This window comes from Anas acuta, chromosome 2 (assembly GCF_963932015.1).
Source record: "Anas acuta chromosome 2, bAnaAcu1.1, whole genome shotgun sequence".
In the NCBI taxonomy this organism is placed as follows: Eukaryota; Metazoa; Chordata; class Aves; order Anseriformes; family Anatidae; genus Anas; species Anas acuta.
In genome coordinates this window covers 31,583,446-31,593,241 of record NC_088980.1, presented here as the reverse complement: position 1 = coordinate 31,593,241, position 9,796 = coordinate 31,583,446, and the positions used below count along the sequence as shown (strand labels likewise).

The following is a 9,796-nucleotide window of genomic DNA, read 5'->3' as shown; positions in this document are numbered from 1 at the left end:
CTAGTTTATGCCTCAGTTAAATCTATCCCATGATCGAGTTTAGTGATTTATATGAGTGGATGGGTAGCCTGTTCCCACAGAATAGGTACCTAATCTTTCAGATATTTTTTTCTCGTTACAGAATTAATGAAAGGATTACTGAATATAATACTTTTCCCAATAGTTTCATAATTGTGTCTCAGTGTTTGCTTAATTTTCCTTTAAATAAAAGTCTGTAGTTCTGTAGGATATGAATGCCAAGTATATTCCAAGCCTCAAAGAAGAGATCTCAGAAAAGCAAATTTAAATAACATTAACATCAAGAAAAGTACTTCTGATTGCTATATTCTTTATCTGTCATGACCAGAGAGATGAAAATCTATGATAGCAATGTTGCCTGTAAAGTCTTTGCTTTTGTTTTGTTGTGTTTTGTTTTTAATAGGCTCTGTACAAATTTTCCTCACAGAATGACTAACAGAAATACCTTTTCTGTTACATGTGCACCTTTTGTAGTTAATTCATTAGGTCAACTCTAATCACTAAGCCCCTTGTCAGGTTATTTCTCTTAGCGATAAGGAGCAATTGACCTTAAATCATTGAAGCCAGGTAGATGAACCTATTCCACAAGGTCTGTTGGCTCCACCCTTATTAAGTGAAATCTGTCAGCTGTGGATCATATGACCTTTGCTATATAGGAATCATGAGGAGGCATGGGGAGGAATTGTCTCTCTAGGGGAGTTTGGGGCTCAGGTTACCTAGGGTGCTTTTCTATTGTCATGGTGAAATAGACTCAGTGTTCCTCAGTCAGCTGCTTTTTCTCTTTGTTTTCCACCATTTCTGTGAAAGAGTTTTAGAGGCTCTATGAGCTAATTCTGTTGGTGGTGTCTTCTCGGTACAGTAAAACCCTGGTGGTACTACTTCACTGGGAAGCAGTTTTGAAGTGGCTCAAGTTTAGAAGCTGGCAGGTAAGTGTTCCTGGGTTCTGCAGTTGTTTAATGTTGAGGAATTAGAGTACTGCCTTCCCCTTGTCTGTTTTCAGTGAAGTTGCTTATATTGATTCTAAGCTCCCTTCCCACCTCTTAAAAATTAAAAAATAAAAAAAAAATCCATAAGCACTTCAATTGGAGTTTTTGGTAAGCTGTACTTTGAAGATTGTTCTTGAGTATTTGTTAAGATTGAATAATAGGCTGTGTGGAAAATGTGTCTTAATGTGAATTCAAACTTTGCCTGGTGGTAAGTAGAGACAGATCTGGATAGATACGGGTGGCATTATCATTACTCTTGCTAAGTGGAAACTGTGAGACCATGCTGTGCATTAAAAGAAATGCTGTTTTCACAATATACAAGTCAAAAGCACTTATATTACTAGAAGTTAGAGTTTCAAGATCACTTTAAAGAAAAAAATATTGTTCGACAGATTCCCCTGACACCTCCATATATTGGCTCTGTTAAGAAAAAGCCTGAGAGGTGTAATAAGAGTTTCTGAGATGGGGTCAGGGGAATCTATTTTTTTCCAGCTTGTTCACCCTTCCTTTCTTCTCCAGGTAAGTTATGGTAGCTTTCCAAACCTTCAAATATCTTGGGATGTTCAGACCAGCATGGTCTTATTGTTATGTCTCCTGAATGCACTTCAGGTTTTGTCTAAGTTTAAATTGATTCTTAAGGGTGTCATCCAGAGATCTGTCCTGAGTCAGGATAGTTATGAGTGGCAGGTGGAGTGGGAGGACATGGGTAAGCATCTAGAGCAGTGGGCATCTCCAGTGCTTTGGAAATTCACCCCTGAACAACTGAGAAATCTGAAAAAAATGGCAGAGGGCTTGAAGAAGGTGTCTCATTGGTTTCATTGCTCTGGCAGTACCTGACATACATGAGTCATTGCAATGTGCTAGAGCTTGGCCTATGCTTACTGAGCTGCACTCAGTGCCAACATAACCCCAGGAACAGACCCTGCAGCCACTTCAACCCCTGAGACTGGCCCAGTGGCCCCTCCAAGCCCTAAAATGAAGCCCAAGGCTGAGCCAGGGAAACGAACTCTACCAGTGTCAATTGCACCTGTAACCAAGGCAGAAAAAATGTTTTAAAAGTGGAGAAACTCCTTCTAAGATTAAGTATGAAGAAGACAAGGCTAGGCCAGAGGAACGGGGATGAATATCTTGCAAAAACAAGAGTAACCATCTGAAACCTACACCATAGTGAGCTACAATATGTGTGGAAAGATTTTGGTGGTTTTCTAGGTGAGCACCTTGTCACCTGGCTGCTCTGGTGTTGGACACTGGAGCCAATAGTCTAGAATTAGAGGGCAGGGAAGCCAGGTGGCTGGGGTCCCTTGCTAGAGATGCAGGCATTGGCAAAGCAATTGAAACAGCACCGGGCTACAGCCTCTGGAGGCATCTCCTCTCAGCTGTGAAGGAAAGGTATCCCTTCAAGGAAGAACTTGTATGTCTACCAGGCAAGTGGACCGCTATGGAGAAGGAAATCCAGTACCTGAGGGAATTAGCTATATGGGAGGTGTTTTATAGGGACCTAGACAATGAACAAATTTCTACCACATGGGTCATGTACACTTGACTTCGTCTGGATTTGTGGATATTTTTATGGAGTGCACCATCATATGCCAGCTCATTGGCAGTAATGACCTGGAAAGACCATGAAGAACCCAGTGTGGATGAATTGGCTAAACAGCTCTGACAGTACAAAGAAAGTCTCTGTCTGGATCTGTCCCAGATATTTATTATTTGTAAACATTTTCAAGAAAATTCCTTGTATTTGGGAAGACTTGTAAAAAATGCAGTGAGAAATGAATATTTACTGATAAGTTTACTGAGAGAAATACGTTCAACATAGCTTAAGCCTAAGAGACTTTCAGGCCATGTATGTGACAATGCAATCTGGGCATACCAAAAACTGATGTGCTGGCAGAGTCCTGTATGTGTCTGAAACAAACAGTATAGAAAGCCTTCATGCCACCCTTCTCTTTTCCATTTACTGCTTCGTTCCTGATGACTGATAATTATGACACTATTGCTTTGCCCTGCCAGGTAGCAGTCATTCCTCCTCCATACTGGTGACCATGCTCATTCAAATGGAGCTCTGTGTGCTCCAGTGTAATAAATGATGACAGCTTTTCAAGAGGAATGAGGGCCTAGAGGATGGGCTTGTCTATAGAATCTGACTGTTAAGCCTTTTGGCTTATTTACTCAGGATATTTTTCTCCCACCTACATATCTATCAGAGGGCTGAGTCATTCACATATGTATTTCCGTATATTTTAGGTAAACAGTCTTAAGTTCAGTATGACAAGGCAGATATATAAGTTTTCAAACTGCTTTCAAGTGTGGGGTTGAAGACCTTAGTTATTTGAATATGCTTTGTGACATCTATCTGTATAGCTTGTAGTAGGATAAGGCTCCTGCACTGTCTGGGGCTTCCAGCTGTTACTGCAACTATCACCAGAGGGCAGAGAGCATGGATGTCTCCTGCTCTGTCATAATTAAAGAGTTAAAACTCACTGTTCTACCAGCTCAGAGTTCACATGAAATCTCATATTTGTGGGAAATGAAAATGGCTAATTATGCATCTGTCAAGGACTTATGTTTGTAACAAATGTCTTTCTCAGTGTATCTGTCATGAAACGTGTGGGTGTGAGCCAAGGAGGTGCTGAATACTTTCTTCAAGGTCTGAAGCATCTCTGTGAAATGTTGAGGATAATAGTGTTGCCAGGTCTCAAAGATAATGCAAACTGAACTCATGACAGTTGGTGTCTTCCTTCAAAGTCCATCAGAAAGCATACTGGCATTCATGTAGCAGAGGACTAAGCTGCAAGTTTGTCATTTTTCTCTAGAACAGGGAGCTTCACCCTGGTTGACACTATGTTAGGCACACATAGCATTTAATTTATCTCAGTGACAGTGTTTCTGCACATCAGTTTGAAATCTGAAGTTGCTACAGTTTGGTCTCTTGTACAGAACTGTGAGAAGGGAGCTGAAAAGCATTGCAAATATTTACTATAGCCTTTACCAGTGATTAAACTTTATATTAGACCCTCTTTTCTGAGCAGCATCAGATTATAAAGGGCCTGAATGTCCATTCTCCCACTGCAAGAGAAATCAGTGATACAGTGTGGGTATTTCAGCACCATTTATTTTATGTGTTTACAGGATAGGACTTAGAGGTCAAGAGACCAGATGGAGGGAATCTTTTTTTTTTTTCCCTCAGAAATGTCATCCTGCTTTGCAATGTCTGCCTCACGGGGGGTCTTTAACTCTCAGGTGTTAAATTCCTATTACAGGCATGAAAGCAGAAAACAAACTCCCCTGCATGCAATGGCTTTCCTAAAAGTCTGGCATCCCAAACTACAAACAAGGAAGCATTTCTTCAAGGGCTGAAATCATGTCCACATGTCATAAGAAGAAAACTTTCTGTAATCTTTTGTTACATTTAATAATGGGGAAATATTATGGGGAAAGTGTATGGTTTCTTGAGTGAAGTGAAATTTATTTCCCTAATTTTTGAAAATACATCAGCAAATCTCCATTATGATGGCTGATAAGGATGAGGAAGGGAGCAAAATCTGGAGGAAATAAGTTTTCTATGACAATTTGGTTATCTGAGACCAAAAGCATGGTCATCTGACAAAGCTATGGCCACATTAGCCAAAAACACAGTGTAGCTGTAAAGAAAAACTTGTTGCACTCCCTGTCTTGAGCTACAATGAGCAAACCTGTGCTAGGTACCCTCTTAGAAACTTCTGGGGTGGGAAGAGGTGCTCTGTTGCCCTCTCCTCCTCCCTGTATGGGCACAATGAAATGCCTATGCCTAAATCTGTGCACCTCATATGCAGAGGTGGACACTAAATCCATGAAATTTTGCTCCAAGGAGTCGTGTTACAGAAGATGCAGTGTCACTATTTGCAACATCCAGAGCTTTTAAACTAAGAATATATAGGGTAGCAGAGGTTTTGCTCTTGCCAAAAGTAATCAGTGTGTTTTTTCATGTCATCTGTCAGCTTAATTCTACCCTCTTCACCACACAAATATATTTATTAAAAGACAGATTGCCCATTTACTTTATTTAGAGCTATCAGTGACAGCAAACCCAAATTAATTCTTGCCTAATGAAATTACAGCTGCTGCCTGGGGCATTAACATACAGATGGCTTGAATGTTCAGAAATGACACATCAGCTGCTGAGAGATCAAATTATATATATATTTGGATAAAACTATTTAAGAAGTCATGCAGTGACAGAGGAATATTATTTGTAATTTCTGCTATAGTTTCTTCTCTTGGAGACTGACTTGATAGAATCTTGCTCTAAAATACTGTCTAGAACAAATCTGCTTTTCTATGTGGCTTATTTATAATGAGGAATGCATATCCCTATAATGATTATTTTGGAAAGTGCTGTGTAACTTCAGTGCTCTCAGACTTCAAATATGGAAATACCAATACACTCCTGCTTCTTTGCATAAATCACAAAAAAGGAAATGAAGATGTTTCCTTACCGGTTTATATCTGTGTTAGCTTGTGAAAGTAGAAAGTGCTTAATTTCGCCCTACTGTGTACTGGACCTGATTCTGCAGCCAGAAAGACTACATTCATATGAAATCTAAATATAAAAAACATAAAATCTCCAGTGATACCTTCAACAGGATGAAAAAATAAATTTTCTTTCAGAACAGCACTGGTACTTTCTGTTTCCAGTTCCGACAAATTATATATATTTGTATGCTTGTGTAGACACCTAAAAGAAGGCTGGGGACCAAGGATGTGCTTTGTCCAGAGAGCAGACAAAGAGAATAAGGTTGTATAGCAGTGTTAGCACAACACGTTTATAGTGGTTGCATGCAGTTCTTCCCCACTATAACTTCAGGGATGATGTCTTCCATGCTGTGCACCATAGAGCTTAGCTTTTCAAATCATGTATGTGCCTGGGCTTATTACTGATATACAGAAACACATAATTTCCCACTGTGGGGCTACACCCTATAGCATAGGCTAAGACTTCAAAATTTTAATGGCATGTCACATACTTACATTTTGAATGACTTTAAAATCAATGTCTTTGCAATCTGAACATTCCTAACAGAACAGTCAGCCAAAAAGAATCCTGAGCAAATAATACAGAAATTCTTCGTACTTACCTGTTTATATCTTCTGCCTATCTTTCCAACATCTGCTTTTACATATAATAATATCCAGTTATAGTACTACCTGAACTGGAAAGACTTTTGTGAGAAAATACAAGTTTTGGTGCAGCAGAGAAACAAAAACCACAAGTTCACTTCAAAGAAAGCTGCTTCTTGCTTTGTATATAATGCATATCTTCTGGGGGCCTAGTACCTTTAATGATGTAAGTTTTATAGTCTAGCATTAAAATGATCTGTTTAGAAAAACATTTAATTGTCCCCACAGTTACATGGGAGTTAGCTCAAAGACTACTGAACACCCTGGAGTTCGACAGAAAGCTGACTGGACGTGGTCCTGGGCATCCTGCTCTAGGTATTCTTTCCTGAACAGGGGTGTTGAACCAGATGCCCTCCAGAGGTCCTTTCCAACCTCAACTGTTCCATGATTCTGTGAAGATGAAACTTGGCTGAAGGAAAAAAAAAATTAGAATAAATACCTATTTGCTGCTTACCTTTTTTTTTTTTTTACTTCTGGTTGAAATATTTGTACTGTTATGTTCAAAGAGAAAATCATTAAGTATTTTGTAAGCTCACAGGGACAGATTTCAAAATGATGGGAAACAAGAAAAATTTTATTTGACCAGAAATTTTTGGTGAATGAAAAGTTTGTCTAAATTTAGCATTTCATTCAGAAGCATCCTGTTCTTCTGTAAACGGCTAAGACTATGTACACACAGGCTTTCCTGAAAGTGATGTTTATTTGCTGATGCCAAGATGTCCCTCAGACAAATAGCTAACCCAGCCTTATAGAAAGGGGATGCAAAATTTGCTCCTGCTCTCAGGGACAAGCAGCTGGCCCACATGTGTTCCAGCCATGGAGAGGTTTAGGCCTGAGAGAAGCTGAGAGATGACACAGCCTTCCCACACTGTAAAGGTCATAGACATCTTCAAAATCCCTCTGAGAGTGACTTTGTTCAGCAATTACAGAGTTTAAAATTTGTGGTTTTGTTTGGATGTAACATGTCCATGAGTGTCGCGTTAAAGGGGTGTAGCTGATTAACCGTTACGGGCCCGGTTGGATTCAGAGTACTGAACCAGTCGGACATTCACCAAAACTGGGGGTCCGTTCGGACATTCACCAAAAACGTAATAACCACCTGGGGGTCCGCTCAGACATTCACCAAAAACGTATTAACCACCTGGGGGTCCGTTCAGACATTCACCAACAATGCATTAACCGTCTGGGGGTCTGGTTAGATTCAGAACACTGAACTATCACGGATAACCACCCTCACCCTAGTTGCATTAATGAGAGCTATCACAATGCAATCAAGTATGGTTTATTACAGCAACAGATAATCAGGTTCTTTTGGATTGCCGGTGATAGTGACTATCTGCAAAAGCAAGCTAGTATGCATGAAATACACAGGTGTTACAGGTGTTCTAGGTGTGGGTTCTAGGTGTGGGTTCTAGGTGTGGGTTCTAGGTGTGGGTTCTAGGTGTGGGTTCTAGGTGTGGGTTCTAGGTGTGGGTTCTAGGTGTGGGTTCTAGGTGTGGGTTCTAGGTGTGGGTTCTAGGTGTGGGTTCTAGGTGTGGGTTCTAGGTGTGGGTTCTAGGTGTGGGTTCTAGGTGTGGGTTCTAGGTGTGGGTTCTAGGTGTGGGTTCTAGGTGTGGGTTCTAGGTGTGGGTTCTAGGTGTGGGTTCTAGGTGTGGGTTCTAGGTGTGGGTTCTAGGTGCGCAGCCTAGAAATAAAAGCGTTAAAAGGATCAAAGACTCTATAGAGATTTATAAGCAAATATTCAGATCTCACCCAAAGGCGTCCCAATGGGGGGGGAAGAGAGGCTCAGCCCGTCGACTGATCCCAGGAGTCAGGAGGTCCTAAGGATGTTGTATGTCCTTGGGATGGTATCTCCCCTGACGATGGTATCTTCCCTAACATCCCCTCTCTCTTGGGCCAATTTATATTATTTTCTATCTTTTAGGTGGAGCTTGAGTGGCTCTAGTCAAGCATATCTTAGTTATGATTGGTGTAAAGTTTTCCCGTTTCCGTTTAAAGTAATAGGCTCCGAGAAATTCAGAGCGCATGCTCAGTGAGGGGTGGTCGCACCTTGGAGGCGGGTAGCTTTTGGGATGGAGGTGTGTTTTGGTATTATAATGATATTATAATGAGGAAAAAGAACACTAGGGTACAGCATTTGTCAAAACATGACAGGTCTTTGGCTTAGGGTGGCAAAAAGTGCAGCTTTGTGCACAAGAACAATCGAGGCCCCACCTGATTACAGAGCCTAGCCGTGGTGTCTCCACTCCACTCCACGCTCCGTGGTGTTCCTTAGAGCTAGCACACCAAGTTTCCCCAGCGCGATAACATCTAAGGTTGGGAGCCTAGGGAATGCTCAGATAATGCAGTTATGCCCTACCCTGAAAGCCTCTTCAATGCTGTACCTTTTTCTTAAAAGCGTGAATGTTAGTTTTATTTTCCTAGTTACTTCAGGCAATTACACCACAATGAGGCAACTGTGTCTGAAGTGTCAGCACAGTCAGTCCATCCAATGGAAGCCCTGTTTTCAATGGTTTTCAGCACAAAAGCAAGAAGCCATTTCTTGAGTGGTGACAAAACAAAAAGCATTAAAGGAGATCAGGATGCAGAGAGCTGGGATAAGGTGCTTTTGAAGACTCTGTTTGACTCTGTTTTCAAGGCATAAAAATAGGTCTACAGATATTTCCTCCAGCTACAGGAAATTGTCAGCAGCCCTTGAGATCAGGCCCATAAGCTTTGGTGCTGTGTCTTGCACAAACAGTAAGAGAAACCTAAAAATACTGATGTCAGTTTTTTTTTTCTCCTTCTCTCTATATTTTTTTTTATTTATAAACAAAATAAACCTCTGTGCACTCTCACTTTTGTGATAAAATGGGTAATTACACAACAAATTTAAGGCACAAAGATGCTGGGGCTGGAAGTGCCAAAATACATTTTGTTGAGAGCCTGCTGTCAGAAGTGTCATCTGCAAAAGTGCAACAGTGACAGGGATGATCAAACCTGGGAATTCATTTGCTTCTGCTTTAAGAAAAATTCTTGCCAGTTTTAGAGCTGTAAATGTGAGGAGACATTTAGCAAGACTGCCTTTTCAAAAATCACATACCTTCCTGAAATCTTTTCTCAGTATCACAGCATTCTGCAGTTATTTTTAATCCTGATGCAACTGTCTAACCACAGTCTCAAACATAGTGACTTAAAGGCAGTTTTTGTCCTGTGTTATTTCCTATATTTCCCTAGATGAAACTTACTGAATTGAGCTATTCTTTGTCTATAGCAGGGTGCTTTAAGAGGAGCTCCAAAATCACTTAAGGCAATAGCACTGAATAGAAGCCATTGAAAAAAAAATGAGAGGTCATGGATTTTCTGAGCTTCACGGTGCTGCACAGCCATTGCAAAACCTCTGTCACTGGTGGCAGTGCAGGAGAAGGAACTTCAGTCATGTGAAGATTTTCAATACAGTCACTTTTCAAAAAGAGGACCCTGGAAAACAGCTCCCCTGTGTATTGAAGCTGGATGTCATAAATAAGCTTACCAGAATCTCAACTGCCAAACCCAGAAATGTCTTGCTGATAACTCCTATGAAGACTTTTTACCATATTTGAACATGTTGCTCTATAATCCAAAGAATTGAACAGTTCTCCCTACAAATAACC

The 9,796-nt window shown here is 40.6% G+C and overlaps 1 long non-coding RNA gene across 2 annotated transcripts in view; it reads left to right on the top strand.

The window, feature by feature from the left end:
* Positions 1-429: 429 nt before the first annotated feature.
* Positions 430-9,796, top strand: part of LOC137852406 (uncharacterized) — a 30,059-nt gene continuing 20,692 nt past the window's right edge. For both annotated transcript variants that reach the window (XR_011093808.1, XR_011093807.1), the window contains exon 1: positions 430-944. This is a non-coding gene — a long non-coding RNA (uncharacterized lncRNA). The remainder of the gene's footprint in view (positions 945-9,796) is intronic.